The following is an 8,338-nucleotide window of genomic DNA, read 5'->3' on the forward strand; positions in this document are numbered from 1 at the left end:
CAAAATATGGTGTGGGAAGACCGAACACTCTCACGAGTGCGGCACCCCGAACTTATAGCATTATATGCATCGGCTCTGAATCATGTCTTGGGTCAATAGTTGGGTTTGCCCGGCTCCCATGTTTTGGTACCTTACGTTCCGCTATATCGGCTACGGTAGCGCTGGGAGAACTACTGCGATTGTGCCCGAGTTGAGCTGGGTTAACACCTCAGTAGAGAAAGCTAAAACTGACCGTCATGATAGGGCGAGAGCCGGTCGCTGTTCGAGAGGTTCTTCGAGTCCCTAAAGACTTATGCCGCTTCGAGCGAGGAGCTGGCTTTGTCCGGCCTAGGCGTGGATAGCGCCCCGAACTCGGTCTTCCGAATACTAGGGGTTTCGCCGAAATTTAAAATTATAGAATTCTATGGCTAAGTAAGAGTGATAAAGCATTATAGTCTGATTGCCTTGTTCGTTGTGCTGGGCGCCTCTCTAGAAGGACCCAAGAATGGGAACAAGAGCGCTCAGATTTATCCCGAACACCCCAGCACTCGTGGCATGGGAGTAGAAGCCGACGGCTTGCATCTCTCAGATTTAATAAATGACCGCACATAAGGTAATATTTTAAATTCAAAAAGCATTGCTTAGCGCATATGAACAAGTTTTCAGTGCACAGGATAAACACAAGCGAGTTTACTCAAAAATTAAATTCTTGGAACATTCGTTCGCCACAAGGCGGGCACCCTTCAGGACACCCTCATAATACATCTCGGGCCTGCGATGCTCCTTTCACTCCGGTGGCCCTTCTGTCACCAGCTTCTCAGCATCCAGCTTACCCCAGTGCACTTTAGCACGGGCAAGGGCCCTACGGGCGCCTTCGATGCATACAGAGCGCTTGATGACTTCAAGCCATGGACAAGCATCCACCAGCCGCCTCACCAGCCCAAAGTAGCTCCCAGACATAACCTCCCCAGGCCATAGCCGGACTATTAGGCCCTTCATGGCCTGCTCGGCTGCCTTATGGAGCTCGACCAGCTGCTTCAGCTGGTCGCTCAGGGGCACTGGGTGTCCGGCCTCAGCATACTGGGACCAGAACACCTTCTCCGTTGAGCTCCCTTCCTCGGCTCGGTAGAATGCGGCAGCGTCGGACACACTACGGGGCAGATCTACGAATGCTCCTGGAGAGCTCCGGACTCGGGTAAGTAACAAGTAATTTACTTTCACGTGCTTGCCTTGCATAAAGAATGCCTTACTCGCTGCTATCTTTTTCATCGCCTCAATTTCCTGGAGGGCTTTTTGGGCTTCGGCCTTGGCAGATTTGGCGCTTTCAAGTGCTGAGGCAAGCTCGGACTCTCGAGTCTTTGAGTCAAGCTCTAAACTCTCGTGTTTTTTCACAAGAGCATTGAGCTCTTGCCGCACCTCCACCACCCGCGCCTCTTGTTTCTCTCACTCGGCACGCTCCATGGCCGCACTGTCTTCGGCCTTGGACAGCGCTTCCTTCAGGGTCGCCACCTCGATCGTGGCCCCTGTAAACCGTCATATTGGTCCTGTCATTATTTGCAACCAGCTATTTTTATATACTTACATAAGGTACTACTTACCTTCCTTGTCCTCGAGCTGCTTCTTGGCAAGGCCGAGCTCGTTCTCGGACCGCTCGAGGCTCTGCTTCAATGCATCGACCTCCGCAGTCAGTGCGGCAGAGGTCAGCAGCGCAGCCTGCATTCCCATATTGACATACTTATGTTAGACTCCTGCGTATATCTTTTTAGATCCTCAGTTCGGCTTTTCTTTCTGAATACCAAACTGAGCATCAGGGGCTACTGTCTATGCGGTAATATTTTTACATATTTTAAATACGTACCTCAAAGCCTGTTAGAAGGCTGGCGCAGGCTTCTGTCAGCCCGCTCTTGGCGGACTGAACTTTCTGGATCACCGCACTCATAATAGTGCGGTGCTCCTCGTCGATGGAGGCGCCGTTAAGCACCTCCAGCAAGTTATCCGGTGCCTCCGGTTGGACGGGTGTCACCGGCGTTGTAGGCTTGCCCTTCTTACGAAGGGGCCGCCTGCCGGACTCCGGAACCACTGAAGGTTCCGGTGCGGTGTCCGGCCCAGGGCCGGACTTAGACCCCCCTGGGGTTTTATCCCCTTTGGGCCTGGAGTCCGGGAGGTCGCCTTGTGGCGCCTCCAGGACCACCTCCTCCTGGTGTAGCCCCTTTCGGGACTCCACCTCGGCGTCGTCCGTAGGGCGAGGGGAGGTAGCAGTCGGAAGTGAAAGACTATTCACATCCGACGAATCCAGGGAGCCGCTCGACGAAGCGTCGAGCTGAGCCTTGGGCAGACTGCATGATTATATTCGGCGTTAGAAGGTATTGTGCAATAAAGGAACGCCATGAGTCATTCTGGTATCCGGATACTTACGATTTTGCCAGGGGCTTGGCCCTGGATGGCCACTCCTCTCCGCCGTCATCGACGTCGGAGGCGTAATCCGGAAGAAGGGTCTTCCCCTTCTTGGACCCTTCGGCCTCCCTAGTTGGGGCGGCCTTCCTTTTCTTGCCTCCCCCTGTTGGAGGGGGAGAGGCTTCTTCTTCCTCCTCCTCATCTTCGAAGGCGGTGTGCGCTTTGGGGTCGTCGGGCGATGAATCTGACACCACCAGGCGCCGGGAACTCTTTCGAGTCCCCGTGGCCTTCTTCTTGGCCTTCTTCTCCGGCACCATGTGAGGTGCCAGGACAAGCAGCTTCGCCAAGCGTGCATCCGCTGGGCCTTCGGGCAAAGGAGCCGGACAGTCAAACTGTCCGGACGTCTTCTTCCAGTCCTGTCAAAGGAGCGGGAGCTTAGATCCCCGCATAGAGTCAAACTATGAAGAACAAGTGCCCTGTAAAGGGTAAAACAAGCTTACTTCGCTGGCTTGGCGCTTTGCGCAGAATCCGCGATCCTCGGTAATGGGAGGGGGAACCTCGGAGCTCTTGAATAGCACCTTCCAGGCGTCCTCGTGCTTTGTGTCGAAGAGCCTGGACAAAGTCTGGTGCTGGGCCGGGTCGAAATCCCACAAGTTGAAAGCCCGTCGTTGACACGAGAGGATCCGGCGGAAGAGCATGACTTGGACTACGTTGACAAGTTTAACCTTCTTGTCCACCAAGTCTTGGACGCAGGTTTGGAGTCCGGTCACCTCTTCCGGATTACCCCACGACAGGCCTATCTCCTTCCAGGAGGTGAGCCGTGTGGGGATGCCAGATTGGAATTCGGGGGCCGCTGCCCATTCAGGGTCATGCGGCTCGGTGATATAGAACCACCCCGATTGCCACCCTTTGATGGTTTCCACAAAGGAGCTCTCGAGCCATGTGACGTTGGGCATCTTGCCCACCATGGCGCCTCCGCACTCCGCTTGCCAGCCGCCCACAACCTTCGGCTTGACGCTGAAGGTCTTCAGTCATAGGTCGAAGTGGGGCTTGATGTGGAGGAAGACCTCGCACACGACGATAAACGCCGAGATGTTGAGGATGAAGTTCGGGGCCAGATCATGGAAATCCAGGCAGTAATAGAACGTGAGCCCCCAGACAAATGGGTGGAGTGGGAAGCCCAGTCCGCGGAGGAAATGGGTGAGGAACACCACCCTCTCATGGGGCCTAGGGGTGGGGATGAGCTGCCCCTCGTTTGGAAGCCGGTGCGCGATGTCGTTCGACAAGTATCCGGCTTTCCTCAACTTTTTGATGTGCCCCTCCGTACGGTGGAGGCCATCCACCTGCCTCCCGCTCCGGACATGATTGAAGAAGGTTGAGGTGGGAAGTGCGGACTTGGGCGCTGGAGCTCGAGTGCGCAGGAATGGATAAGCGAAGGAGGAGGAAGGCGTAGATGGAAAGGGTGGATTCTTAACCCCTTATATGGGCGGCCGAAACTATGTGCCCCCGCCAGCCTGGTAAAACTCGCTTATCTCCCAAGCGCCGTGATTAATGGCGCGGTTGGGTTACCCACGCCCGTATTGATGAGAATCCCGGAATAAGGGGACACGATCTCTGCTTTGACAAGATGTGCCAAGGAAACCGCCTCGCTAAACGCGCTGAGGTGGGACAGTAAAACGATTCGAATAAAGGCTTGGTCATAGCATGACATGCTACGAAATACGATAGTAGATTAGATTTGCGTAAATATTATTCTCTCTACGGTGGTATGTGGAACTTATTTTGCAGAGCCAGACACTATCCTTGTGTTCAACATCTTCTATGAAGTATTCGGAGGAGGAACCCGCCTTGCAATGCCGAAGACAATTTGTGCGCTGGACTCGTCGTCATTGAAGCCTGGTTCAGGGGCTACTGAGGGAGTCCCGAAATAGGGGGTGTCCGGATAGCCGAACTATAACCTTTGGCCGGACTCCTGGACTATGAAGATACAAGATTGAAGACTTCGTCCCATGTCCGGATGGGACTTTCCTTGGCGTGGAAGGCAAGCTTGGCGATACAGATATGTAGATCTCCTCCCATTGTAACCGACTCTGTGTAACCCTAGCCCTCTCCGGTGTCTATATAAACTGGAGGGTTTTTAGTATGTAGGACGAACAACAGTCATACCATAGGCTACCTTCTAGGGTTTAGCCTCTCTGATCTCATGGTAGATCTACTCTTGTACTACCCATATCATCAATATTAATCAAGCAGGAGTAGGGTTTTACCTCCATCGAGAGGGCCCGAACCTGGGTAAAAACATCGTGTCCCTTGTCTCCTGTTACCATCCGCCTAGATGCACAGTTCAGGACCCCCTAACCGAGATCCGCCGGCTTTGACACCGACATTGGTGCTTTCATTGAGAGTTCCTCTATGTCGTCACCTTTAGGCCCGATGGCTTCTCCGATCATCAACAACAATGCGGTCCGGGGTGAGACTTTTCTCCCCGGACAGATCTTCGTATTCGGCGACTTTGCACTGTGGGCCAATTCGCTTGGCCATCTGGAGCAGATCGAAAGCTACGCCCCTGGCCATCAGGTCAGATTTGGAAGCTTAAACTACACGGCTGACATCCGCGGAGACTTGATCTTCGATGGATTCGAGCCACAACCAAGCGCGCCGCACTATCACGACAGGCATGATCTAGCTCTGCCGCCGAACAGTGCCCCGGAGGCCGCCCCAGTGTCCGTTCCGACCTTTTGCTCGGAGCCGACTGCGCCAATCGAGGACGGATGGTTGGACACCGCCTCGGGGGCTGCAATCTCTACGACAATTGAGCCGAATACCAGCCCTGTCCTTTGCGAAGCTCGTGACTCCAAGGTGTCGGACTCCTTTCCGGACTTCGAACCTTCCGCACCCCTGCCGATCGAACCCAGTTGGGCGCCGATCATGGAGTTCACCGCCGCGGACATCTTTCAGCACTCGCCCTTTGGCGACATCTTGAATTCATTAAAGTCTCTCTCTTTATTAGGAGAGCCCTGGCTGGACTACGGTCGGCAAGGTTGGGATGCGGACGATGAAGAAATTCGAAGCCCACCCACCACCCACTTCGTAGCCACTGTCGATGATTTAACCGACATGCTCGACTTCGACTCCGAAGACATCGACGGTATGGACGACGATGCTGGAGACGACCAAGAGCCAGCGCCTATAGGGCACTAGAAGGCCACCTCGTCATACGACATATACATGGTGGACACCCCAAAAGAAGGGAATGGCGATGGAACAACGGAGGATGACCCCTCCAAGAAGCAGCCTAAGCGTCAGCGTCAGCGGCGCCGCTCTAAATCCCGCCAAAGCAAACACGGCGATTCCGACACCAGAGACAATAACACCCCGGACAGTGCCGAAGACAACCCCCTCCAGCAAGATTCAGCGCAGGAGGATGGAGAAGCCAACCCTCATAAGAGAGCGGCAGGCAGAGAGGTTGAGGACGATAATTACATGCCTCCCTCCGAAGACGAGGCAAGCCTTGCCGACAACGAATTTGTCGTGCCTGAGATCCCGTCGAACAAGAGCGTTTCCAACGCAGGCTTATGGCCACGACGAGTAGCCTCAAGAAAAAACAGCAGCATCTTAGAGCTGACCAAGATTTGCTAGCCGATAGATGGACTAAAGTCCTGGCGGCCGAAGAGTACAAACTCGAACGCCCCTCCAAGAGCTACCCAAAGCGCAGGCTGCTACCCCAATTAGAGGAGAAAGCACCTAAACCTACGTCACCAACACAGGACGTGTCCGTGACAGAGAGGCCTCTCGGCCATCCATTCAAGCCCCACCCCAGCACCGCTCAAAAAATACCAAGGCACGGGGAAATGCACCAGACCTGCGTGACATATTGGAGGACAAGGCAAGGCAAACAAGATTGATCTATGGATCGCGTGGGCGCCCCGCGACACATGAAGATAACCTCGCGCCGGATATGGCAAATACGGCCAGGCCGAACACGGCAGGCAAAGCTCATATGAGCTACGTCGTGATATAGCCCAGTACAGAGGCACCGCACACCCACTATGCTTCACAGACGAAGTAATGGATCATCAAATCCCCGAAGGTTTTAAACCCATAAACATTGAATCATATGATGGCACAACAGATCCCGCGGTATGGATCGAGGATTATCTCCTTCATATCCACATGGCCCGTGGCGATGATCTACATGCTATCAAATACCTCCCACTCAAGCTTAAAGGACCAGCTCGGCATTGGCTTAACAGCTTGCCAGCAGAGCCAATTGGTTGCTGGGAGGACCTGGAATCCGCATTCCTCGACAATTTCCAGGGCACTTATGTGTGACCACCAGATGCCGATGACCTAAGCCACATAATTCAGCAGCCAGAAGAATCGGCCAGACAATTTTGGACACGGTTCCTAACCAAGAAAAATCAAATATTCGACTATTCGGACGCAGAGGCCCTTGCAGCCTTCAAACATAACATCTGTGATGAATGGCTTGCCCGGCACCTAGGAGAGGACAAGCCGAAATCCATGGCAGCCCTCACAACACTCATGACCCGCTTTTGTACGGGAGAAGAAAGCTGGCTAGCTCGTAGTAATAACTTGAACAAGAGCCTTGGTAATTCGGATACCAAGGACAACAATGGCAGGTCGCGTCGCAACAAGCACAAGTGCCGCATTAACGGAGACAGTGCTGAGGATGCGGCAGTTAATGCCGGATTCAGAGGCTCTAAACCCGGTCAGCGGAAAAAGCCATTCAAAAGAAATACCCCGCGCCCGTCCAGTTTGGACCGGATACTCGATCGCTTGTGCCAGATACACGGCACCCCCGAACAACCAGCCAATCACACCAATAGGGATTGTTGGGTGTTCAAGTAGGCAGGCAAGTTAAGTGCCGAAAACAGAGACAAGGGGCTGCATAGCGATGACGAGGAGGAGCCCCGGCCGCCGAACAACAGAGGACAGAAGGGTTTTCCCCCACAAGTGTGGAAGGTAAACATGATATACGCAACCCACATCCCCAAAAGGGAGCGGAAGCGTGCACTCAGGGACGTATATGCGTTGGAGCCAGTCGCCCCAAAGTTCAACCCATGGTCCTCCTGCCCGATCACTTTTGATCGAAGGGACCACCCCACTAGCATCCGTCACGGCGGATTCGCCGCATTGGTCCTAGACCCAATCATTGACGGATTTCACCTCACTAGAGTCCTCATGGACGGCGGCAGCAGCCTGAACCTGCTTTATCAGGATACAGTGCGAAAAATGGGCATAGATCCCTCAAGGATTAAACCCACAAAGACGACCTTTAAAGGCGGCATACCAGGTGTAGAAGCCAGCTGTACATGCTCAGTTACACTCGAAGTGGTCTTCGAATCCCCGGATAATTTCCGAAGCGAGGAGTTAATCTTCGACATAGTCCCGTTCTGCAGTGGCTATCACGCCTTGCTCAGGCGAACCTCATTTGCAAAGTTCAATGCGGTGCCGCACTACACATACCTCAAGCTCAAGATGCCAGGCTCTCGAGGAGTCATTACGGTCAATGGAAACACCGAACGCTCTCTCCGAACAGAGGAGCACACGGCGGCCCTCGCGGCGGAAGTACAAAGTAGCCTCTCAAGGCAATTCTCCAGTCCGACTCTTAAACGTCCGGACACCGTCAAGCGCGCCCAAAGTAACCTACAACAAGACCTTCTGGCACGTTCCAAGCAAGCATAGCAGTGTGGCCCCAACCCCAGCCCTCGCGAGATTGCGAAACCAGTACCACACATACATGATTACGCTCTGAAAATACCATGGGCATAAGGGGAGGGGCACAACCACGGCACGCCCAGAATGCGGCTCAACCACACTAGGGGCTCCAGATTTTGTCATTTCTCTTTTCTTACTTTCAGGACTCCACTCTCAGGAAGGCCTGTCCGGCAGTACAATCGTCGAACACACGATGCAACAGCCAGGGAGACGGCAAGCCACG

This window comes from Triticum aestivum, chromosome 7B (assembly GCF_018294505.1).
Source record: "Triticum aestivum cultivar Chinese Spring chromosome 7B, IWGSC CS RefSeq v2.1, whole genome shotgun sequence".
NCBI classification, from domain to species: Eukaryota; Viridiplantae; Streptophyta; class Magnoliopsida; order Poales; family Poaceae; genus Triticum; species Triticum aestivum.